Source organism: Pongo abelii, chromosome 15 (genome assembly GCF_028885655.2).
Source record: "Pongo abelii isolate AG06213 chromosome 15, NHGRI_mPonAbe1-v2.0_pri, whole genome shotgun sequence".
NCBI lineage: Eukaryota > Metazoa > Chordata > Mammalia > Primates > Hominidae > Pongo > Pongo abelii.
In genome coordinates, this window is record NC_072000.2 from 48,761,264 (window position 1) to 48,787,337 (window position 26,074).

The following is a 26,074-nucleotide window of genomic DNA, read 5'->3' on the forward strand; positions in this document are numbered from 1 at the left end:
GAAACAGGCAAATAAATATGCTAATCATTCGAGCAGGATGAGACTGGGGTGTGTAGAAGTGGATGATATGCAGCTTGGAAAAGTCTTTTAAATATAGCCAATATGAATTTCAATCAACAAACTCACATATGAAATAAAAATCGCTTTTATATACTATAAATCAGTACTTTGGGCCAGCAGAAAATTCAACCTGAGGCATTCTTGGCGCTCCCACATACCCTCCCACGGTTAAACCAGGATTCCAGGGTTTGCCTAACAACAATTCAAATGGAAAAGCACTCTGGCCACTGGTCTGCCCAAACAGGTCATGCCTGTGAGCTGGTCTTCACAGTGTACTTCAAAGCCACCAGCCCTCTACAGCTTCCTTGCCACCAATGGGACGTGAGAGTCTGCCAAGGCTGGAAACCCAGCATTTAGGATGCTGCCTTCCTGCTCACACAAACTCCCCTAGGGAATCTGGCTGCTTCTTCGGGATGCAGCCACAGGCAGTACACCTACATGTAGTGCCCACAGATCTCCTCCTTTCAGACCTGGATGGTGCCCGCATACTCCTCCCAGCTTCCCCAGAACTCTGTCTGTAATCTCAAATCTTGTCATCCTTCTTTTTTAACAAAACCTTTTGGTGGCTGAGTAAACCCATTATCTGAAGTAGTCTCCTCCTCCTCCTCCTCCTGCTCCTCCCAGAAACCTTTATTTCCTTACTTTTTATTTTTGTCATAGCACTTTTTTGAAATCAAATACTTGTATTTTTAATTGTATGCTCTACCTATATAAACATTTATCCCTCTACATCTCCCTATACATTTACATAAAAAGTAAACTAGTACCCAGAATAATGGGTACTAGTGATAGATGCTCAATAAAGCATTATTGAATAAATGTTGAACACAAAATTTAGCCACCAACTAGCTACCCTGTCCTCATGAGCAGGGAGGGTTTTATTATCAAACCCTCCTAGGAAGCAGGTGAAAATATTTGTTTCACATCCATCTAGGACACTGAATAAAAGAAAAAAAACAGTTATGTTTCTATGTTTCAACTAGTCTGAATGTTCTTACCTTGCCACATATGTTTTCAAGTTAAATGATTATTATGCTGCCTTGGGTCTCCATGAAGCACCCATGTTGTCCTGAAGCTAATTTGTGCTAGGACTGATGACCTACAGTTTTCTCCCCATGCAGTGCAATGAGAGAAACCTGTGAAACCTAAGAGGAAGAAAGAGGAGGGCAGAAAGGACTCCTGATCTTACTGTTTGTGCTCTAGTTCTGTTACATTTCAATCATTACATTATATCATGGGGTTCTAGGAAATTGTATGAAAACCTTTTTATTCAGAACAATGAAAACTAGTCACCTAAAGGAAGAAAATGTGTAGGAATTAAATAAAACATTGTAACCGGCTAATGAGCAAGAAATTGCTGCGAGGAAGATGTCTGTTAAAAATACAGCCTCGTCAGTTTAGTGTTATCTAACTACAGAAGAAAAAAAGCAGAAATCAATTTCACACACACAAAAAAAGCCAGGTGTCACATCTCTTTATCACTGTGCAATTGCACTTATAATGCATTCATAGGACCTATTGACTCAAGTTATTACATTCTAATATAGATTAGCTAAATTGTTGAAACACAGATACACACTCAAAGAGAACATGAATTTTTACATCGAATTTTATATTACATTTCTTGAGAAGTTTTAGTGTGGTTTGAAATCCATCCTGGAAGAGTATAGTAGAATATTCTGCCCATTTGTATTTTACGTGAGAAAACCAACAGGTTCACCATTTATTTCTAACTAAAATTGAATTGTCTGCTAATTGCAATAACTGTCAGCCTCTAAAGAGCTTATCTCACGTCTCACAGTTTAATTCGATTGTTTTCTGAGGCAGCCTTTCCTTTTCAATTTCATAAAGACCATAAATGCTTCTATTATTGTTCTTTTGTTCTCTTCCTTCAGAATTTTGCTCATTTTAATTTTTAGTTACAGTGGCCTAAAATGACCCTGTTTTCCCTTCTAACCCAAAATTCAAGTGAACTGCAGCTATGGGACCATTTGACATCTTTCAGTCTATAATTACACTGATAAGATAAGTAGGAGCTTAATAAGGAAGGCAATGAGTGAGTCATTTATAATATTTGCAAGTGATCAAAATCCTGAAGAAGCAATGCAATTTCATTCTACAAATGAATAATTTTTAAGTCATGTGCCTGGAGCTAGTCCAGTTATCAAGAAATCAAACCAGAAAATGACAGAAGACTTTATTTTGTCATGCCAAATTTCCAGCTGTAAGTTCTCTAACAAGAAATAGCCCTTGGGTAACAAATAAGGTACTCAACAAAACTTACTACAAAGAAAATCTGTATACCAATATAAAAATTTTTTGGCATTAAAAATTGAAATAGAGGCCAGGCATGGTGGTTCATGCCTATAATCCCAACACTTTAGGAGGCTGAGGTAGGAGGATTGCTGAAGCCCAGGAGCTGGAGACCAGGCTGGGTAATACAACGAGACCCCACCTTGACAAAAAATACAAAATAAAAAATTAGCCAGGCATGGTGGCACACATCTGTATTCCCAGCTACTTGGGAGGCTGAGGTGAGAGGATCAATTGAGCCCAGGAGGCAGAGGGTGCAGTGAGCTAAGATCATGCCACTGTACTCCAGCCCAGATGACAGAGTGAGACACCATCTAAAAAAAAAAAAACAAAAAACAAAAAAAAAAACTAACTAAAATAGGATTATACTGGAAAAATGTCACCCATAAATACATCACAATGTATTGAACCAAGCTTAGCAGTATATTAGGCACTACGGTAATACAAAAATTTTAATCTCAGTTTAAACTGTCATTATAGCACAAATGTAAAAATAAAGCAAAATGGCAAGAAACTTTTAAAAAATTCTTTTATTATTTTTTAAAAAGTAAAATAAAGAAGAGAATCTGAGCAGTACTCCACAGCCTCTTCTAGACACACACTTAGCTACAAATATGATTTCAATTATATATATATACACACACACACACACATACGCACCACGCACCACCCCACACCACCATACACATACACATATTAATAGCAGCTATCTCTTGGTGGTGGATTAATAATTTGTTTCTTATTTAGATATTTGAAACATTTTTATAATAACTAACTATATATTACCCTGGTAATCAAATACTGAACTACCTTGGTAATCACACATGCATATTTGAAGTCATCTTGACTCCCTAAATGATACCTACTTACTCCAATATACTTATATTTTAAGTACCAAAGGATGCTCTCTATACATTGAATAAATACTGAATCAGGGACATGGACAATATAACCCTATCATAGCTTCTTGGGAAATATAATCTATCCCCTACTCTATTGTAGTAGTCTGTTTTCATACTGCTATAAAGATACTACCCAAGACTGGGTAATTTATAAAAGAAAGAGGTTTGATTGACCCACAGCTTTGCGTGGCTGGTGAAGCCTCAGGAAACTTACAATCATGGCAGAAGGCAAAGGGGAAGCAAGGCACCTTCTTCGTAAGGCTGCAGGAGAGAGAGAAGCACCAGTGCAGGGCAACTGCCCTTTGTAAAACCATCAGGTCTCATGAGACTTACTCACTATCGTGAGAATACTATGGGAAAATTGCCCCCATGATCCAATGACCTCCCACCAGATTCCTCCCTTAACATGTGGGGATTATAGAGATTACAATTCAAGATGAGATTTGGGTGGGGACATACAGCCAAATCATATCATCTGTTTATTGTTCTCATAAGAATCAGAACCCACCCTCCCAATCTCTCATCCCGTCCTCCACACACACACCAGAATCATGATATATAAACTCTCCACTTCTTACTTACATGTCACAGAGAATTTTGGAAGACAATATCTGAGTCTGAAAGTCTTTATTAGATATTTTTAAGTAGGATACCATTGAGATCCCTTCAAATTTCATTATGTGGGACTACATCAACCAATGAAGGGCCAGATTAGGCTCTTTAGAGGCCTAAACACTGAAAAGGTTAAACCCTTCACATGGAATTTTTCAAAGTGACACCAAAAAATAACACATATACTAAAATTAAAATAGCCTCTGTCTAACTGTTCTACCTTCAAAGTTCAGGTTTAGAATTCTCTTTTCAGTAATGGAGGCAGGTGGTTCTTTACCGGTCTCCTAAGCTTGCCAATAGTCCATTCACTGCCTAATCCAGCCATGCACCTAGACAGGAGACAACTCTGCTCGCCTTCTCAGTGCTACAGTAAATTTTTGGCTGCAGATTAGGGAAGTGAATTACCAGCATACACTCTATTTGTATAAATTTCCCACTTCACAAAGTCAAGAAGTTTCCAAATTAGCGATAATAACATAATTTCTAAACTGCTGCTTTCTGTCTTTTGAGTTGATTTCTTTTTCTTCCTGTCTGAAGCACGCAAAGCCATGCCTACAAGATCAGATATCAGTTCATATATCACTCCTCTCATTTCCATCTCTTACAAAACCATTCTTCTCATCACAAAGCAAGCTAACCGAAAGACTAATTTGAGTGCAGTTGGAATAATTTATTCCCATCTAGCTTTATAAACACATAAGTAATGAAAATTCAAATATATATGCATGTATGCATTTTGGACATTTTAAGATTTGACTTTGAATTAAGAAAGATGCTATCAAAAGAGAGCTTGTGTATTGCAGGAAGCAGTTTGGTCAATACTCAAACTCTACAGAATGAAAATGAAGACTGAATCCAGCTGTCTAAGTAGTCAATTATCAACAGCTAGAGGTGGGTTTGTGTTTTGCTCAGAGTTTAAGTGTCAGCAATTATAAATTCACAAGTGTCACTAGCATCTAAAGTGAAGAAGAGAGCTTTCAATGCTACTATTTAAGCTTAGTTGACAATAAAGAAAAAGAGAAAAGAAGCTTCATTTGTAATCTGAAAAACCACACATGCACAAAAGAATACATTTCTACCATTACTCTTCCACAGTAGCAGTAACCAAAGAATTTAGAACCAAATGATTCAGGAATTTAAGAATCCATTAAATAGAGGGAAGAATTAGATCTCCAGTGCACTGCCTTCCCTTTCATTTGAAGTGAGTGTTTGTTACATGTTCTATTTAATATGAAGTGACTAAGACCCACTAATGCTTCAGGTCATCCAGGGAGGGTGCCCATCTGACACTCTCATTGTCACCTTAGCAATGAAGTAGGACTGCCAGGCAATTTCTACTTTATAGCTCTGAGATCTCTAAGCTGTACCTCCAAAAGGAACTGATAGGTAAATTGCCTCTAACCCAATCCTCTTTCATCACCAAATGCATTTCAAAATATAGTTCAGGCTTTTTTTTTCATTTAATCAAACAAAAATACTTGCAGAAACACATTAGTATACAACATAAATGCTACCTTATTAATGTATAATTGTGATAGCCCAGCCTTTCATGCATATGTTTATATTGTTGCTATCAGATTGAGTCTATAAAGAGGCTGATTTTATACGTGAGTAAAAATCCAGGATCACCACCTGGTACAAAGTTAGGTGTATGCTAAACAGCTCAGCCTTTCAAAATTAATCCTCTTGCCATGAGGGTTGGAAATTTCCACCATTTAAAACTCGCTGATTCTGGGAACCTCTTTGTAATACCCTTGGATGCTATTATAATTAGTTAATAATGAATTCACAAGAATTAGTAATTAAACAATATAAAGTCAGTCATTTATAAAAATAATGTCCCATGTAGAATAAAAGTTCTAAAATGTTCGATTTGATTATGTCATTAAACCATAACAGACTACATCTTAGCGGGTTACTGCTTGGTTTGAATGTTTGTGTCCTTTCCAAATTTATGTGGAAACTTAATCCCCAATGCAACAATATTAAGAGGTGAGGCCTTTAGAAGGTTATTAGGCCATGAGGGCTCTGCCCTCTGGATTTGTGCATTATAGAAGGGCTTGAGGGACTGAGTTTGCCCCTTTCATCAAGTTAGGCAGAGGTTGCACAACTGGTTCACAGTCCCTTTTTTCTGGCCCTGGCTGCTGGCATCCCCACTGACCTGGCTTCTGGTGCTGGTGCATCCAGCTGCTGGTTCCATTTTATGGAAAGTTTGGTAGTCTTCGAGCATCCTGCTGGTCAGTCTTTCCATAACCTCTTTGTGTCAGGAGAAAAATGGGTTTGTCATCACAACTCCCAGGTAGTGGTCTATTCCATAGCCTCTGTGTGGGATCTCAAAGCCTTGGAGGTAGCAAACCAGTCTATAAGCACAGATACTTTCTAAAGCCTGCTCTATACCTTAAGGAAACATAATATCAACTATTACAGGCTCTGCTCCACAGGACACTAGGGTATATCTTTGCCTTCTTCTGACAGGTTATGCACTCTGCCCATTTTCTGCTGCCCTCCTACCAGTTCCTGGGATTGATTATGCCTGTAAGTTCTGCCTTTCAGAGAGCTCCAAACAAGAAACTAGCATGAGGGCCTATATTAAATACCTCCAATTCCAAAAGAGAATTTCTTTGCGACCCTAACTTCAGGATAGGACGAAGCTCATAGAACATTCCTCTCTCCCTACATGTGGTGGTGGGAAGGCACAAAGCACCTAAAACTATATTCCATAAACTCTTCTGCCCCACAGAAATTTCCCTCTTCCATCCAGCTTGTCTTATATATCCCCTTTTTATTTACTCTGCCATATTTTCTCACACCTGGCAAGGTCTGTATGCCACCTAGACATTGCTAATCTACTGCCTTTATCCTCAGGCATGCTAAGTGGAAAATGATTCTAAAGAAAGGAAGAACAAGCTCTTATTTTAATGTCTAAAGTTATTGTCTTGAGTAAATACTTTATGCCTTCCTCATCCTACAATCTTTCAGTGATCCTGTGAGTGCACTTGTCTCATGTTCCCTCTCAAAGACTGAGACCACACTTGAAATCTGAAACCAAAAGCACAAAGATGAATCTGATGCTTAAGTAATAAAGAGCTATGCTAGTCAGGGAGAGCAAACTTCTGATCTAATAGAGCATTCTTGGGAAATGTTTATTGACTACAGAGGTGAGAAAGGGTTGAGATCAGCTTGAAGAGCACATTTTGTGTTGATTACACAGGCAGACATTTAATGTCAGCCAGAGAAGCGTGTTCATTGGAGTGAGACCACTACTCATTATTCATCATTATCACGAATCAGACAATTGGACAAGTTTAAAATCAGTTCTAACCCTAACACTAACTGTGGCTGTGCAATTGTCAATCTATTTCTAGGAGTCTGAAGACTATTATTCTTTACCCTCAATCCTGTTTTTTATTTTCTCTCAGCCAAAGCTGCAGGAAAGATCATCACTAATGTCCAGATCTTCGCCACTGATTCTATTGGAAGCTCATTGATTCTCTTGGAAGCTCATTTGCAGAGGCCTAATTTCGACTCTGAGTGCTACTCAGCATAATTTTACCTCTCTTATTTTGGATCATCTGTTAGGAGAGTGGTATGTAGAAGCATTTAAGACTGTTGATAATAAACATGATATGACTGAAGAAAACAGGAACAACTAAGGTAATCAAAAAGGCACTGCAGGGGAGGGGCCAAGATGGCCAACTAGAAACAGCTGTTGTCAGAGGCTCCCACTGAGAAGAATGAAAACAGCAAGTGAATCCTGCACTGGCAACTGAGGTATCCAGGTTCTCTCATTGGGACTGACTAGGCAGTTGGTGTTACCCATGGAGAGCAAAGAAAAGTAAGGTGGTGTAACAGCCCACCTGGGAGCCACACGGGGCAAGGGGAGCTCCCACCTTCAGGCAAGGAAGAGTGAGTGATCGTGCTATGCTGCTTAGGAAACTACACTTTTTATATGAATCTGTGCAACCTGCAGATCAAGAAATCCCCTTCATGAGCCCACACCACTGTGCTTTGAGTCCCAAGCACAGAGCTGTGCAGATTCTCAGCAGCCACACAGCTGGAGACTGCATAAGACTGCTGAGTTCCCGGGGGAGGGACAGCCACTATTATCAGGACTGCCTGCTGCCTAAGACAACTGAGCTCCTCAGGGAAGGGGAGGCAGCCAACACTGCAGCTCCAGTTTGCCACTTTTCTCCTGCCAGTGCCAGGGAGATTGGATGGTTTGGACCCAGGAGGAATTCCCCACAGTGCAGCACAGCAGCTATGGCAGATTGTGGCCAGACTGCCTCTTTAGGCCAGACCCTGACCCATCCCTCCTCACTGGGCAGGGCCCTCTGCAAGAATGTCAGCAACCCCAGCTAGGGGTTTAGGGACAGAATTCTGATCTCCCTGGAACTGAGCCCCTGTGGGGAGGGGCAGCCACAGTCTCTGTAGATCAGCAGACTTAGTCTTTCCCCCTGCTGGCTCTGAGGAATCCAGGCAATCAGAACAAGTGGGATCCCCCCAGCACAGCACACCCTGTCTGCCACAGAGATCCCAGAGGAAAGAGCAGGCAGCCATCTTTGCTGTTCTGCAGCCTCCACTGGTGACACCTCCAGCTGCGGGAGAAACCCGGGCGAATAGGGTCTGGAGTGGACTTCCAGCAAACCACAGCAGCCCTTAGGAAGGGGGGCCTGACTGTTAAAAGAAAAACAAACAGAAAACAACAACAACAGCATCAACTAAAAATGTCCCCACAAAAACCCCATTCAAAGGTCAGCAGCCTCAAAGATCAAAGCTAGATAAACTCACAAAGATGAGAAAGAATCAATGAAAAAATGATGAAAATTCAAAAAGCCAGAGTGCCTCTTCTCCTCCAAATGATCACAACACCTCTCCTGCAAGGGCACAGAAATGGATGCAGGCTAAGATGGATGAATTGACAGAAATAGGCTGCAGAAGGTGGGTAATAATAAACTTCGCTGAGCTAAAGGAGCACATTCTAACCCAATTCAAAGAAGCAAAGAACCATGATAAATCATGACAGGATCTGTTAACCAGAATAGCCAGTTTAGAGAGGAACACAAATCACCTGATGGAGCTGAAAAGCGCAACCCAGGAACTTCACAATGCAACCACAAGTATCAATAACCAAACAGACCAAGCAGAGGAAATAACTTCAGAGTCTGAAGACTATCTTGCTGAAATAAGACAGGCAGACAAGATTAGAGAAAAAGGAATGAAAAGGAATAAACAAAATCTCCGAGAACTAGGGGATTATGTAAAAAGACCGAACCTATGACTGATTCAGGTACCTGAAAGATATGAGGAGAATGGGACCAAGATGGAAAACATACTTCAGGATATCATCCAGGAGAACGTCCCCAACCTAGCAAGATAGGCCAACATTCAAATTCAGGAACTCCAGAGAACCCCAGTAAGATACTCCATGAGAAGATCAGCCCCAAGACACATTATCATCAGTTTCTCCAAGGACAAAATAAAGGAAAAAATGTTAAGGGCAGCCAGAGAGAAAGAACAGGTCACCTACAAAGGAAAGCCCATCAGACTAACAGTGAACCTCTAGGCAGAAACCCTGCCAGCCAGAAGAGATTGGGGGCCAATATTCAACATTGTTAAAAAAAAAAAAAAAAAAAAAAAAGAATTTTTTAGTTTGGCCGGGAGTGGTGGCTCATGCTTATAATCCCAGCACTTTGGGAGGTCGAGGTGGGCAGATCACAAGGTCAAGAGTTCAAGACCAGCCTGGCCAATATGGCAAAACCCCCTCTCTACTAAAAATACAAAAAAATTAGCTAGGCGTGGTGGCGGGCACCTGTAGTCCCAGCTACTTAGGAGGCTGAGGCAGGAGAATCGCTTGAACCTGGGAGGCAGGGGTTGCAGTGAGCCGAGATTGTGCCACTGCACTCCAGCCTGGGTGACAGAGTGAGACTCTGTCAAAAAAAAAAAAAAACAGAAGAATTTTCAACCCAGAATTTTATATTCAGCCAAACTAAGCTTCATAAGTGAAAGAGAAATAAAATCCTTTTCAGACAACCAAATACTGAGAGAATTTGTCACCACCAAGCCTGCGTTGCAAGAACTCCTGAAGGAAGCACTAAATACGGAAAGAAAAAATCGTTAACAGCTACTGCAAAAACACACTGAAGTACAAAGACCAATGACACTATGAAGCAATTACATCAAGTCTGCAAAAATAACCAGCTAGCATCATGATGACAGGATCAAATTCACATATAATAATATTAACCTTTTTAAATGTAAATGAGCTAGATGCCTCAATTAAAAGACATAGAATGGCAAGCTGGATAGATTCAAGACCCATTAGTGTACTATATTTAAGAGACCTATCTCACATGCAAAGACACACATAGACTCAAAATAAAGGAGTGGAGAAAAATTTACCAAGCAAATGGAAAGCAGAAAAAAAGCAGCGCTGCAATCCTAGTTTCTGACAAAACAGACTTTAAATCAGCAAGGATCAAAGAAGACAAAAAAGCATTACATAAAAGTAAAGGGATCATCAATTCAACAAGAAGAGCTAACTATCCTAAATGTATACATGCACTCAACTTGGGAGCACCCAGATTCATAAAACAAGTTCTCAGAGACCTACAAAGAGACTTAGACTCCCACACAATAATAGTGGGAGACTTTAACACTCCACTGTCAATATTAGACAAATCTTTGAGACAGAAAATTAACAAGGATATTCAGGACTTGAACTCAGCTCTGGATCAAGTGAACCTAACAGATAATCTACAAAACTCTCCACCCAAACACAACAGAATATGCATTCTCCTCGGCACCAAATGGCACTTACTCTAAAATCAATCACATAATTGGAAGTAAAACACTCCTCAGCAAATGCAAAAGAACTGAAACCATAACAAACAGTATCTCATCAATCATAACAAACACAATGCAATCGAATTAGAACTCAGGATTAAGAAACTCACTCAAAACCACAAAACTACATAAAAATTGAACAACTTGCTCTTGAATGACTCCTGGGTCAATATGAAATTAAGGCAGAAATCAAGAAGTTCTTTGAAGCCAATAAGAACAAAGAGACAATGTACCAGAATCTCTGGGATGCAGTAAAGCAGTGCTAAGAGGGAAATTTATAGCACTAAATGCCCACATCAAAAAGCTAGAAAGATCTCAAGTTGACACCCTAACATTAAAACTAAAAGAACTAGAGAAGCAAGAGCAAATCAACCTCAAAGCTAGCAGAAAACAAGAAGTAACCAAGATCGAAGCAGAACTGAAGGAGATAGAGACACAAAAAAATTGTTCAAAAAAACAATGAATCCAGTAGCTGGCTTTTTGAAAAAATTAATAAAATAGATAGACCACTAGCTAGACTAATAAAGAACAAAATAGAGAAGAATCAAATAGGCACAATTAAAAAGTGATAATCATCCCACAGAAATGTAAACAATCATTGGAAAATACTATAAACGCCTCTATGCAAATAAACTAGAAAATTTAGAAGAAATAGATAAATTCCTGGACACATACACCCTGCCAAGACTGAACAGGAAGAAGTCAAATTCCTGAATAGACCAATAACAAGTTCTGAATTTGAGGCAGTAATAAATAGCCTTTTCCAACCACAAAAAGCTAAGGACCAGATGAGTTTACAGCTGAATTCTGCCGGAGGTACAAAGAGAAGCTGGTACCATTTCTTCTGAAACTATTCCAAACAATTGAAAAGGAGGGACTCCTCTCTAACTCATTTTATGAGGCCAGCATCATCCTGATATCAAAACCTGGCAGAGGTTAAAAAAAAAAAGAAAGAAAACCTTCAGTCCAATATCCATGATAAACATTGATGCAAAAATCCTCAATAAAATACTGGCAAACCAAATCCAGCAGCAATCAAAAAGCTTATCCATTACGATCAAGTTGGCTTCAACCCCGAGATGAAGGCTCGTTCAACATACACAAATGAATCAATGTAATTCATCATACAAACAGAACTAAAGACAAAAACCACATGATTACCTCAATATGCACAGAAAAGGCCCTTGATAAAATTCAACATCTCTTCAGGTTAAAAACTCTCAACTGTCAATAAACTAGGTACTGATGGAACATACTTCAAAATAATAAGAGAGATTTATGACAAACCTGCTGCCAATATCATACTGAATGGGCAAAAGCTGGAAGCATTCCCTTTGAAAACTGGCACATGACAAGGATCCCCTTTCTCACCACTCCTATTCAACATAATATTAGAAGTTCTGGCCAGGACAATCAGTCAAGAGAAAGAAATAAAGAGTCTTCAAATAGGAAGAGAGGAAGTCAAGCTATCTCTGTTTGCAAACGACAGGATCCTATATCTAGAAAACCCCATAGTCTCAGCTCAAAAGCTTCTTAAGCTGATAAGCAACTTCAGCAAAGTCTCAGGAAAATCTCAAAATCAATGTGCAAAAATCACAAGCATTCCTATACACCAACAATAGACAAGCAGAGAGCCAAACCATGAATGAACTCGCATTCACAATTGCTACAAAGAGAATAAAATACCTAGGAATACAGCTAATAACAAGGGAAGTGAAGGACCTCTTCAAGGAGAACTACAAACCATTGCTTAAGGAAATAAGAGAGGACAAAGACAAATGGAAAATCCTTCCATGCTCATGGACAGGAAGATTCAATAATGTGAAAATGGCCATACTGCCCAAAGTTATTTATAGATAAAATGCTATTCCCATGAAACAACCATTGACATTCTTTACAGAACTAGAAAAAAAACTACTTTAAAATTCATATGGAACCAAAAAAGAGCCCAAATAGCCAAGACAATCTTAAACAAACAAACAAAAAAAAGCTGGAGACATGCTACCCAACTTAAAACTATACTACAAGTCTACAGTAACCAAAACAGCATGGAACTGGTACAAAAACAGACACATAGACCAATGGAACAGAATAGAAATCTCAGAAATAAGACTGCACAGCTACAACCATCTGATCTTTGACAAACCTGACAAAAACAAGCAATGGGGAAAGGATTTCTTATTTAATAAATGGTGCTGGGAAAACTGGCTAGCCATATGCAGAAAACTGAAACTGGACCCCTTCCTCACACCTTATACAAAAATTAACTCAAGATAGATTAAAGACTTAAATGTAAAACCCAAAACTATAAAAATCTAGAAGAAAATCTAGGCAATATCACTCAGGATATAGGCACGGGCAAAGACTTCATGATAAAAACATCAAAAGCAATTTCAACAAAAGCAAAATTTGGCAAATGGAATCTAATTACACTAAAGAGCTTCTGCACAGTAACAGAAACTATCATCAGAGTGAACAGACAACCTACAGAAAGGGAGAAAATTTTTGCAACTATCTATCTGACAAAGGTCTAACATCTAGCGTCTACAAGGAACTTAAATAAATTTACAAGAAAAAAAAGAACCCATCAAAAAGTGGGCAAAGGACGTGAACAGACCTTTCCAAAAAGAAGACATGTATGTGGCCAACAAACACATGGAAAAAAGCTCAACATCACCGATCATTAGAGAAATCAAAATCAAAATCACAATGAGATACTATCTCATGCCAGTCAGAATGGCGATTATTAAAAAGTCAATAAACAATGGATGCTGGTGAGGCTGTGGAGAAATAGGAACAGTCTTTTACACTGTTGGTGGGAATGTAAATTAGTTCAACAATTGTGGAAAACAATGTGGCGATTCCTCAGAAACCTAGAACCAGAAATACCATTTGACCCAGCAATCTCATTACTGGGCATATACCCAAAAGAATATAAATCATTCTATTATAAAGATACATGGATGCGTATCTTCATTGCAGAACTATTCACAATAGCAAAGACATGGAATCAACCCAAATGCCCATCAATGGTAGACTGGATAAAGAAAATGTGGTACATATACACCATGGAATGCTATGCAGCCATAAAAAGGAACAAGATTATGTCCTTTGCAAGGGCATGGATGGAGCTGAAAGCCATCATTCTCAGCAAACTAACACAGGAACAGAAAACCAAACACCACATGTTCTCATGGTAGCTGTACAATGAGAACACATGGACACAGGGAGAGAAACAACACAAACTGGGGCCTGTCGGGGGTACAGGGGGAGGGAGAGTATCAGGATAAATAGCTAATGCATGTTGGGCTTAATAACTAGGTGATAGGTTGATAGATGCAGCAAACCATTGTGGCACATGTTTACCCATGTAACAAACCTGCACATCCTGCACATGCATCCCAGAACTTAAAAAGGCACTCCAGAACTGTGGCCTAAGATTCTTCAGACTGGATCAATAAAACAAGCCTCAACAAGTTCTTAAATTCTACCTTAGATGGTCATATTGCTTTTCGGTTTTGCTTAGAAATAAATAGATTGCTTCACCTCCACCACCATCCCTGGTATTAATCCACGTACAAACAAAGTGTTAGCAATGGTAAAGATTCCCCACTGGTTGACCCAAAGAAAATGTAAAGCTATTATTTGAATGTAGTAATTTGGGCTAATTTAAATGTTTATTCTACTGTATTATTTACAAATTTGGAGAAAAATTTATGAGATTATCTGGGTTATTTAAGTTCTAGGAATGAAATTACTATTCCCCGAATGACTCTTCCACAGTTACTACTCCCAGTAAAGATCTTATCTCTTTAAATATTTTTAGAAAGAGGCCGGGCACGGTGGCTCATGCCTGTAATCTCAGCACTTTGGGAGACCTCACCTGAGGTCAGGAGTTGAGACCAGCCTGGCCAATACGGTGAAACCCCATCTGTACTAAAAATACAAAAAAAATTAGGTGGATATGGTGGCGGGGGCTTGTAATCCCAGCTACTAGGAGGCTGAGGCAGGAGAAGGGCGTGAACCTGGGAGGCAGAGTTTGCAGTGAGCCGAGATTGCACCACTGCACTACAGACTGGGCGACAGAGTGAGACTCCATCAAAAAAAAAAAAGAGGATAATTATAGGTAAAGTTAATGTAACACATCTTTCTATCATTGTTTAAATTGGCTTCACTAGCAATAGCTTAGGAGAGCTGAATTACAGAGTTACGGTAACAATCACCCCTACATTCCTACACATTATTATTATTATAAGAGAATTATAATAAATTAAGTTAGAAATGTATAAACTTAAACCAGCAAAGAAGAAATAGTATGAAAGAATTTATCAAATACATGTAACAACAGAAATTTAAATAATCTCTGTGACAGCTCTACCCTTGGCAATTTATACTATACTCAGCAACAAAGGGGAAACAATTTAGAATGCTCAAGGGGAAACAAGTTGGAATGTTTCCAATCTTGGGGACCCAAGGTAAGGCAGTATGACTGACAGCCTGAGCCACTACCCGCCTAAGCTTTATTCTTAGCAGCCATGAACTACGTAAAACCAAAAAGTCATCCTTGCTTCATATGTGAATGGAGCAAATATCATCAACGAATGGAATAAGTCATTGAGTATTTTGAATACATGCTAATGAACGGACTGTAAACCATTTGGTCCTGCCTCAGAAACACCACCCCAGTGTACACTCATATCTGCATAGATCCTGCCCTTCTTCTTCTACTCTTTTCCACCCAAGGCATCATTTAACCAAAAGTAGAAAAACTCTGAAAGTGTGCTTTCAAATCCTGCTTAGGCCATCAACTTTTCTTTAGCCTAATAATGACGTGTTTACAGCCTGTGTTTCTGGGTGACCCATGTCTGTCTGAGAGGACCAGGGGAGGAAAAAGATCTTTAGGTCACAAGTGAAATAATTTGATGGATGATCCCTGGGGTGCATAGATTAATACCTTGAAATGCTTTCCCATCACACATATGCTGCCACTAAGAATGAAGCCACTGACTTCACTTTCTATTTCCTGATGTTATACTCAATGACCTCTGTTTCAGAGAATGCGTTAAAGAGCCAGAGCAGTGCAATCTCATGCAAGCAGCTTATAAGACAGCTATTGGAGCACTTCAATATAAATATGAGAGGGAAAAAAAATGGCACCTAGGAGCAGGATCAGGAGATACAGACTAGAAATTGGGTCTTGCCACAGGACTAGATAAAATGGATTAGGATATAGAGTGAGGAACTGACATTTGGAGGCTCTTCAGTTGGAATCCCTTCCAGTTTCCAAGGTGCAGCCAAAAATGTAGGCAAGGCTGTCAAGGTTATGCTTTGCAATACTCTTCTAACCTTTGTGGAGCTGATGTAAATGATTTTACTCCATAAAATTAGGTTCTTAGTTTACATAGCAAAAGACACAAAAACTAAGGTGAATCAAGGTGGTGAAGCAGAGAAACAAAACTACAACTTCCCAAGGCCCACCAAAGTTCAAAATTGGGGCACAGGTCCTTCTTTCCCACAATTCCCAATACAGGATTAATTAGTCTGCTACAAACTGAATGTGTGTCCCTCTAAAATTTGTATGTTGAAACCTAATCCCTAATATGATGGTATTTGGAAGCAAGGCCTTTGGGAGGTGATTAAGTCATAAGAGCAGAGAACTCATGAATAGGATTAATGCCTTTATAAAAGAGACCCCAGAGAGCTCCCTTGCCCTTGCTGTCATGTGAGAATACAGTGATAAGACAGGCATCTATAAACCAGCAAGGGTACCCTCACCAGACACAGAATCATCCAGTCCCTTGATCTTGGATTTCCCAGTCTCCAGAACTGTGAGAAATAAGTGTTTGTTGTTGTTAAACCACCCAATCTATGATATTCTGTTATAGCAACCCAGATGGACTAAGACAGCCAAAATCTAAGGATGATCAAAGGAGACACATTCAAGCTCACATTCAGGGATGGAAAGTAAGAAGGAAAGATGTAAAAGAATAATAGACCCTTTGAAATGGGAGACCAGATCTTCATAGGCATTTACAATCTCTTTATAAAGACACAGTAGGCACTCGTCAGCAGACCTTAATCCAGTGCAGCAGTGGCATTTGCACGCAGACCCAGCCAAGAGCACCAGGGAAAAGCTGGAACGCTAAGCCTGCATAAGCACTGCCCAGTATGAAGAAGAATACCTTTTAAAATGAGAGGGTCCTGAAGAAGACATTTCTGCCAAATTTCAGGGTTGGCCTCAGGCCCTCAAACAAGTTACATAAAACAGAGAAGCTATATTCTCAGGAAAAACAGCTAATGCATGCTGGGCTTAATACCTAGGTGATGGGTCGATAGATGCAACAAATCACCATGACACACATTTACCTATGTAACAAACCTGCACATCTTGCACATGTACCCTGGAACTTAAAATAAAAAATGAAATAAAAGAGAGAAGCTATGCTCTTTTTGCCACACACTGACCTGCGAATGGTGTGAAATATACTGCTTTAGCCTGAATAGAATATGATTCCAGGTGTGCCTGAACAGCTCTCAGCAAATCTGCCTCTTGCACAGCACCCTACTCTTCCCTTCCCTGCACCTGAAGGTGGTACATGGCCATTATAGACAAGACGCTAAAACCTACAGCAAGCAAAAACAAGGGCATTTTTTTTTTACCCCTTATAGACTGGAGCCTTGACAAGCTTTCTTTCTTCTTGAGTATACTACAAGGTACTTTTTTGTCTTTCTATAAACAACAACCAAAGAGAAAGAGAGAGAAAGTAAGCACTTTGTTTATAGAAGTCAATTTTTTTAATTTAGCAAACACTGAGCACCTATTTTTGCCAGGCATTTTAGGAAACATCTTAAAAAATAGCATAAATCTAAAAATCAGATGGTACTTCCAGCTAAAGCCTTCCAGAATTTTGTTGTTTTCGAATTGGAAGTGCTAGGGAACGTTAGGAACAGATGGTCTCAAAAGGATATCAGAAAATGGGTGCCCCAGGAATGAGAATGTGATTGCTCTTACCGTCTCTTGCCTAAAACATCACAGTAAATTCCAAATTGGTGCCTCTGCATCCTTTCCATTATCGCCTTTCAAATCCATTCTTCTCATGCTGTCAAATCTATCTTTTAAAAAAAAAAAATCAGTCTTAGCATTTCACTTCCTCCTCTTTTCTTCTCTGAATGATCCTACATAAAGTCCAAATTTCTTGTTATTGCATCCCAACCCTTTTCTCATCTGGCTCTGACTCATCTTTTCCATTTCCTCCCCTCTTCTGCAAAGGCTAACATATCTCCCCTAGTCTACAAACAAGAAGTCTGTAAAATGCTATTAATATTGTTATAACTTCATAATGTCTGTAGCAGCTGAGACAATAATATGGTAGCCTTTTCCCAGAAATAGTCTTGTCAAAACCCCAATGGAACCAATGGCTGGACACTGATCCAAAATGCAGTCCTTAAATTAAGAAGCATTCTCGCTGCTATGAGCAGTGGGATTTTTAGGAAAGCTACTTAGAATATTGTTTGTGCTGCAATGAAGGAGATTCAAGCCAGGATTTTCATGAACATCATAAAATCTGCTGAGAATAAGCAGTGACCCAAAACCCTAACCTACTGCTAGTCTGTGTTGTGACAATGCAATGGTTCAAAATGGACCCCAGCGTCTTGTACTGCCATTGTTCTCTCTGAGTGTCCCCCTTAATTGCTGGGACAGCCATAAATAAAGTTGCAAAATAGACAGTCTTCCTTGGGCTTAGAAAAAAGGAATGAAAGAAAGTTACTTTCCTTTGTAGCTTGCCCACCCTCTGACCTGAACCCCTCATGCCGCTGTCCCAGACTTTCACACTGTGCACCATGCATAATAGTTAATGTTCACTCTTAACGTACACTCTTCTCCACCCAATATGATTCACGTTCTCTCAATGTCCCACTCCCATCTAGAAGTTGATTGGACATTGGTCCCAAATGCTCCCCATAATAGGATTATATATCCATGCCCTTTGCTATGTCACTTGCTAGTGCCCTCCCACTGTGGGTGAAAAATACTTTCCTGCCCGTTTGATATTGGCCGTGTTTTGGCCAATGAATGTCAGCGGATGTGAAATGAGCAGATACCTTAAATGGGCTTTTGTAGTTTGACTTGTGCTTTTGTGCTGCTGTGATTTGCCATAAGAAAAATAACACCCCTAGGTAGCTGCTGGTCCAAGGAGAAATGAGAAAATGGAGGATAGCAGACATAAACACAACTAATCCAAGCCAAGTACACCAGAGCCACAGCCTACCCACAGTTCCATGACCAAAAATATATAAATGCTTGGCTTTGGGAGACACTGAGTTTTTGAGATGGTTTATTGCACAGAATTATTGTACAATAACTGAATTGAACACTTAATAAATTAATTTGTATCAAGGCAATGATAAATACTACCCTCTATATGCCAGGTTTTGGGGCATTTTTTATTCTTTCTCATGCCTGCTCATCTGATACATGCCAGTTTTTTATCTGTGAAATGAAAATAAGAACAACCTAACTCAAATAATTATAGCAAGAAATAAGTAAGTTAATAATTGCAAAGCTCTTAGGAGTTGGCACACAGAAAAACACAATATAGTTATTTTGAGATTGTGGTCATTATTTTGTAAAGACTATTTTTTGGAGTAGTTTTAGTGCACAGCAAAGTTGAGAGGAAGCTAGAGAGATACCCAATATACCCTCTTCCTCAAACATTTCCTATTCTATTATCAATATCCCCCACCAGAGGGACATTAGTTGCAGTTGATGAACCTACCTTGACACATTATTATTGCCCAGAGTCCATAGTTCGCATTAGGGTTCACTCTTAGAGTCTACAGGTTTGGAACAAATACAGAATGTATCCACCATTAGAGTATTATATAGAGTATTTTGTATGTTCTAAAAATCCTCTGCTCCACCTATTTGTCTCTCCTTCCCCCGGCCCCTGGTAACCACTGATCTTACTGTCTCCATAGTTTTTTATTTTCGAGAATGTCATACAGCTGAGATTACCATATGTAGCCTTCTCAGACTGGTTTCTTTCACTTAATAATATGTGTTTCTTTTCCTCTATGTCTTTCCACAACTTGATAGCTCATCTATTTTTAGTGCAGAATAAAATTCTATTGTCTGGAGGTACCTTGGTTTATTTATTCACCTACTGAAAAAGATCTTGATTACATCCAAGTTTTGGCAATTATTAATAAAGTTGCCATAAACATTCATGTGCAGGATTTTGTGTGAACATAAATTTTCAACTCCTTCGGATAAATACCAAGGAGTATGATTGCTGGATCATATGGTAAGAGTATGTTTAGTTTCATAGGAAACTGCCCAACCGTCTTCCAAACTGGCTGTACCATCTTGCATTCTCACCAGCAGTGAAGTTTCTGTTGCTCCACATTCCCACCAGCATTTGGTGTTGTCAGTGTTCTGGATTTTAGTCATTCTAATAGGTATGTGGTGATAACTCATTGCTGTTTTAATTTGCATTTCCCTAATGATATATGATATGGAGCATGTTTTTATATGCATATTTTCCATCTATAAATCTTCTTTGATGAGGTGTCTGTTAAGGTCTTTGACCCATCTTTTAATCATGTTTGTTTTCTTATTATTGAGTTTTAAGATTTATTTACATATTTTGGATAACAGTCCTTGATACATTTTTTGCAAATATTTTCTCCCAGTCTGTGGCTCATCTCTTCATTCTCTTGACAGTAGTTTTCACAGAGTAGAAATTTTTTATTTTAATGAAGTCTAGTTTATCAATTCTTCTTTTATGGATAATAGGTTTGGTGTCATATCTAAAAAGTCATTGCCAAACCTAAGGTCACTTAAATTTTTTCCTATGTTAACTTCTAGTTTTATAGTTTTATGCTTTACATTTAGATTTGTGATCTGTCTTGATTAATTTTTGTGAAGGGTATAAGATTTGTCTACATTAATTTTTTGCATGTGGATGTCCAGTGATCATTATTTAACCTATTGTCTTTCCAAGTTTATTTGTATTTTCAGATGTTTTCCCTAAATATTATGATTGAATTTATAAGTACAGCTTCTAGTTGAGAACTCCTAGGTACTCTCTGTCCAATAATAAACTGCTATGCAGTGGTGCCTGTTTGAGAAGTCTCAAAAAGTAGAAAAATTTAGGGATGAATAACTGAAAGGAGAGGAAACACAAGAGGATTTACACTGAGAATTCAGAAGAAGGTAAGTTGATTGGCCAATATCTTATAACTGGTAGGCTCCTTTCTAACCTCCCTTGACTTACACAGCCAAAGCAAGCCTTAATAAGTTCTTCCTGGCATTAATCATTTGGCTCCAACAAGCCTCTGACTCACAACTCTTCAAAGTTGACCTTTGAAGGAAGCATTACTATCTCCTAAGAAGACAGAGGGACTCAGTCAGAATTATCACTGATTCCTCCAGATCATTTCCTAAAGGAATCTATTTCTTTGACTAAATGCTCACTAAATATGACTGTCAAAGCCAAAATGATTCCGAAAGGAATCTTGCCCTTTTCTTTCTCTAACACTTTAAGTGACTGGACCTAAACGACTTCATGCTCAGTTACACGGCAGTTTTATTTGCAGTGTTTTAAAACAGGACAGCACTTTCACCCAAATAAATAAATTTCTAATGGTGAACTTGGAAGCACTGTGGCAAGTAAATAATGGAGAGACATCTGAGGGGGAGAGGAAGCTTTATAAGGCCCTGAAAACCACACCAAACATCTATCCTCTTATTTCATCTGCTCACCAAAACAGTCATGGTGACTACATCAGAACAAAGTACAAAAAGATTTAAAGTGGTTTCTAAAGAACCTGAAAAGTTGTAATTTCTTCTCTTAGTAAAAGTCAGTGTGAATAGTTTTCATCACTCCTTGGGCCTCAAGATTCAGAGTTCTTTCCTCATGTATGTCTACTCTGAAGGAATCTAATGTTTTCTATAAGAAAATGGAAGGGCATTTTAAGTCACCTATTGTGTCCTCTGCTAGGAGATTTACAATGTTATAAAGCAAGCACAGGGCCAGCTTCATGGGCAGGTGACAAGTGCAATCACATAAAGCTCTGCGCTCAAAAGGGTCCTGAACTTGGTTAAAAGCTCTGCTGTTAAGAATCTTGAATTTGAGTGTGTGTTTTATAAGTGAATTCCCATAAGACAATAGAGCATGCATATTGCAGAGTATTTGCTATATACTCTGCACATGCCAGACATAACTTGCCACCTCATTTGCATATAGTCTTCATAGCTTCCATAACATGCTTCTTTCACTTTGAGTCTTACTAAAATACAATGCATAGTGGATCCACCACAATTCTGTGTTCATGTTCCATACTTCACATCTAAAACTGAGTAAGTGATGTCACTGACAGATTGGAGAGTTTATGCCTTTCCTTTGAACCAAAACTTGCTTGGAAAGCAGAAAAGGGTAATGGTGTTCTAAGAAACACAAATGACCAAGGAACCCTATTACATCCTTTTTTATTCATGTCACTTCCCAGTACCACTACCGCTGAAAATGATGACTTAGAAAAAAAGAGAAAGAGAAAGCAACCCACAGTTCCTTTTCATTTCAGTCTTTCCTTACACATCAGTAAGCTGAAGTAGAGAGTATTGGTAGAATATGTGCATATAAAGAAGTGAAATAAAAGTTAGTTTTATGCCATTTTTTCTTACTGTTCTGTTAAGAATGAAATATATATGCAGGTATGACCTATAAAATGTTGCTGATTCCATATGAGTTAAATGCCATTATATTTGCATTTATAATTATATATTATAAATATATATTGGTACTATACAATATAGAGAATGGTGAAATTCATGTCAATAATTTGACATTTTAATTTTTCTGTATACTTAACAATTATACCATGTGGAACTGTAAGTCCATTAAACCTCTGTCTTTTGTAAATTGCCCAATCTCAGGTATGCCTATCAGCAGTGTGAAAATGGACTCATACAAGTCACTAGCCACAGAAAGCATCACTTCCTTGTGTCTCTCTTAAAAGTGGGGCCTCTAGATACTCTTGTTACAATTTGATGAAGTCAGTGATTACCAGGGAGTCTGCAGAAGTTTGAAATATCCTGAAAGCTTATAGTTACAGAATTTTGTGTCAGTAAGAATGTTCCTCTTTAAAGTTGAAGAAATTAATATAAACATGTAGAATCAATTATTTGTGAGGTTATTACCATAAGATTTGGCAAATAGGTGACATATAAGGATTTGACCTAATATCTCACAGGGAAGAATTTGTAAATTAAATTGCACGCTGATTAACTGCAACATTTGGCTTGAGATAAAATTTTAATGACTGAAACTTTTGTTGATACCATAAATATTGCAACAGAGGATTTGAATGGCAAAGAATTTTTCAGTCTATGTAGCATGGCCTAACAAGAAGGTGCTCTTATTCTAGTGACTAGTTCTTTTGGCAGAAATATTCCTAGAAAGGAGAAAGAATTTTAAATTCAGCTGCCATTGTTTTGTGGACATATTCTGTAAGAATATCCAGTGATCGCATTCCTATTTCCCAGAACTCCGTTGGGGCAGATGTTACTGAACCTGTGAATCAGATGCCAGGAGTGAGGGGCTGGGGAGGGACCTAACTGGAGCCTCAGTCTGACATTCCATGCCGGGGTGGGGGTGGGCATGAGCGGTGGGAACTGAGGCTGCCCAGGACCCCCTTCCTAGGATGCCCCGGCTTCAGTCACCCCGCTTTAACTTTCTACCAGGACCCCCTCCCCCTACCTCACCTTGCTATTTATTGCTGTAATTTATTGACCTCAAAAATGCTGCATAACAGACCTCACTGGGGTAGGGAGGATCCCCAGGGCTCCCAACCTCCACTTGGCGGGCCCCGTGGGGCCAAGTGCTGAGGGGAGCCTCTCTACCCCACCCATCACTAGCTTCCCTCTGCCCTCCCCCACCCCGGCGGGGCCCAGGTTGGGCACTGGCTCATTTCTAGCAAATACCTCGAAGGGGAGCGGGGAGGGATGGAGTTATAGCTGTTTTGTTTCATTGGAACTGGAAGAGGGATCATGTTTTGTTTTATGCCCTTCCCAGAAAGGGGGAGGGACACTGGGATAGCACTCCTGTACTGGCCACCGCCGCTGTCACTTGTCACATTGAGTTCATGTCCCTTGAGAGTTTGTATAAATTCAGGTCAGAGCTGCAGCTACACAGCTGCCCAGTGTCACAGAAAAGCAATTCACCAACGACTGATCTATCCATTCAGAAGTGTGCAGTCTTAATGCACAGCGATGAGAAACTGTTATTTTATGATCTTTTCATTAAAAGCTTGATTGAAAAAAAAAAAGAATATCCAGTGATATGCCATCTAATTCTACTCTCATGAAACTATGGTTGGATTTTGACTTAGTCTCTTGAAAGTCTTAATATTCTGAGCAATGGCAGGTCTACTTCTCATTGTAAATTAACAAATTGACTTTTTGGGTTAAGAGCAATGCTGTTGTGAGTTTGACATCTAGTGGGAATGATTGACCTCCTAGAGACTCATCACTTCTGGGTGACTTGATAAAATTGAGTTTATTAACTTGGAAAGCAAAGGATATATGCCTTCCAATCTCAATAAGATACAAATGTCTTATGTCAGGACATCTACCTATCAGGTTGAGGAGGTCATTGCATTAGTTATCTATTGCTGTGTGATAAATGACTCCAAAACTTTGTCACTTTAAACAATAAACACTTATTATCTTACAGTTTCTGTGGGTCAGAAATTCCAAAGCAGTTTGGCTAGGTGATTCTATCTTTGGGTCTCTCATGAGGTTGCAATCAAAATGTAAGCCAGGGCTACAGTCATCAAAAAGCTTGATGGAGGCTGAAGGATTTGCTTCCAAAGTAGCTTGCTCACCTGCTGGCAAGTTGGTCTTGACAACACATGGTGGGCCTTAATTCCTTCTCACTTGGGACTTTCAACAATAACCTTGTGACATGGAAAATGACATCCCCCATAGCTAGTAATCTGAGACAGAACAAGGCAGAAATGGCATTATCTTTTATTTCTACAGTATTCTTTTTATCACACAAGCTAGCCATGATTCAACGTGGAAGAAGACTACCTAAGGTCATGGAAATGAGAAGGACCAGGAGGCAATGATTATGGGGGTAATCTTGGAAGGCTGGTTATCACAACCAGTTTTTTGCATAACTATACTTATTATATTTTATGTATTTAATACGTATGTTTTACTCTAAATTGGAATAATCATTTCTCGGGCTCCATCTTCTAAATAAGAACATCACTTGTTTTTAGTGTCTTCTTATACAGTGGCTTACAATTTTTTTCCCCTGTGAGAATTTGTTTTCTGGCTCTTGTGCTATTGAGACCAGATAAACAAGTTATTGGTATAAGGAGAATCATAATTTCTCTCATATTTAAAAACATTTTGTGATGATATAGTACATTTGAGTTTCTTCTAAAAGTCCCTGGTTGTGTGTCTTTGCATCTTCCATTTGTCATTTTATTCTTTCTTTGTAGCAGTGAGAATCCATGGATTTAAAAAATCAAAAGGAATATATTTAGGACTTCATGTAGTGTAATTTTTAAACCTATAAATACAGTTTATGCATGTCTTCTCAACTTGTTTGAATAAGAATATTTATGTAGTGTTATTCCTATGCTCTCAGGAATGTATTACAGAAATTATTATCATTGAAAAATTCATTGTTTTTCTGACAGTAACTTCTTTTCTGCATCATTCTTAGAGGAAATTTTCTTGACAGCAGTATTTGTGTTCTATGTCTGGAAATATCTATAAAATATATTCAATTCTCTGAAAATCTTAAAGGAAGAGTTGCTGTGATAAGATTTTTGACACAAATATTTCACATTTCTAGCTTTGACAGTAACTCCATAATTCTAGGGGAGGAAACAAATAAGAGCACACATACATATTAAAAAGTACATGAGATATATTATATACATCTCTCTCTCTATATATATATAGGTGTGTGTGTGTGTGTGTGTGTATTTGTATATATGGTTGATGACTTCCCTTTCTAGAAGGCAAAAGGCAAGAACTATTCTGGCTTTAGAAAAACATTTCCCCCTGCTGGTGTGGAGTTACAATTCAAGATGAGATTTGGGTGGGGACACAGGCAAACCATATCATGACTCCTTCTGAAGGTGTGTCCACATTGGTGAAGCCTGCAAGCATAGTAGTTTCCAGAGGTCTTTAAATTAATCAAAATAGAGCTATAACAGTTATAAGACACACTGAAATACATCCCTAAGTTTTCAGAGAGAGCATTGATAGATACACTTCCTACCACATTTCTTCACTTTACTTCAGAAACAGCCTGCGGATC

General features: G+C 38.8%; 1 long non-coding RNA gene across 1 annotated transcript in view; it reads right to left on the bottom strand.

Annotated features, from left to right (window-relative positions):
• LOC134760079 (uncharacterized) overlaps positions 1-26,074 on the bottom strand; it is a 115,670-nt gene that overhangs the window by 47,519 nt on the left and 42,077 nt on the right. The window contains exons 3-4 of the long non-coding RNA XR_010136972.1: positions 19,508-19,565; positions 17,743-17,843 (exon numbers count right to left, since the gene is read on the bottom strand). This is a non-coding gene — a long non-coding RNA (uncharacterized LOC134760079). The remainder of the gene's footprint in view (positions 1-17,742; positions 17,844-19,507; positions 19,566-26,074) is intronic.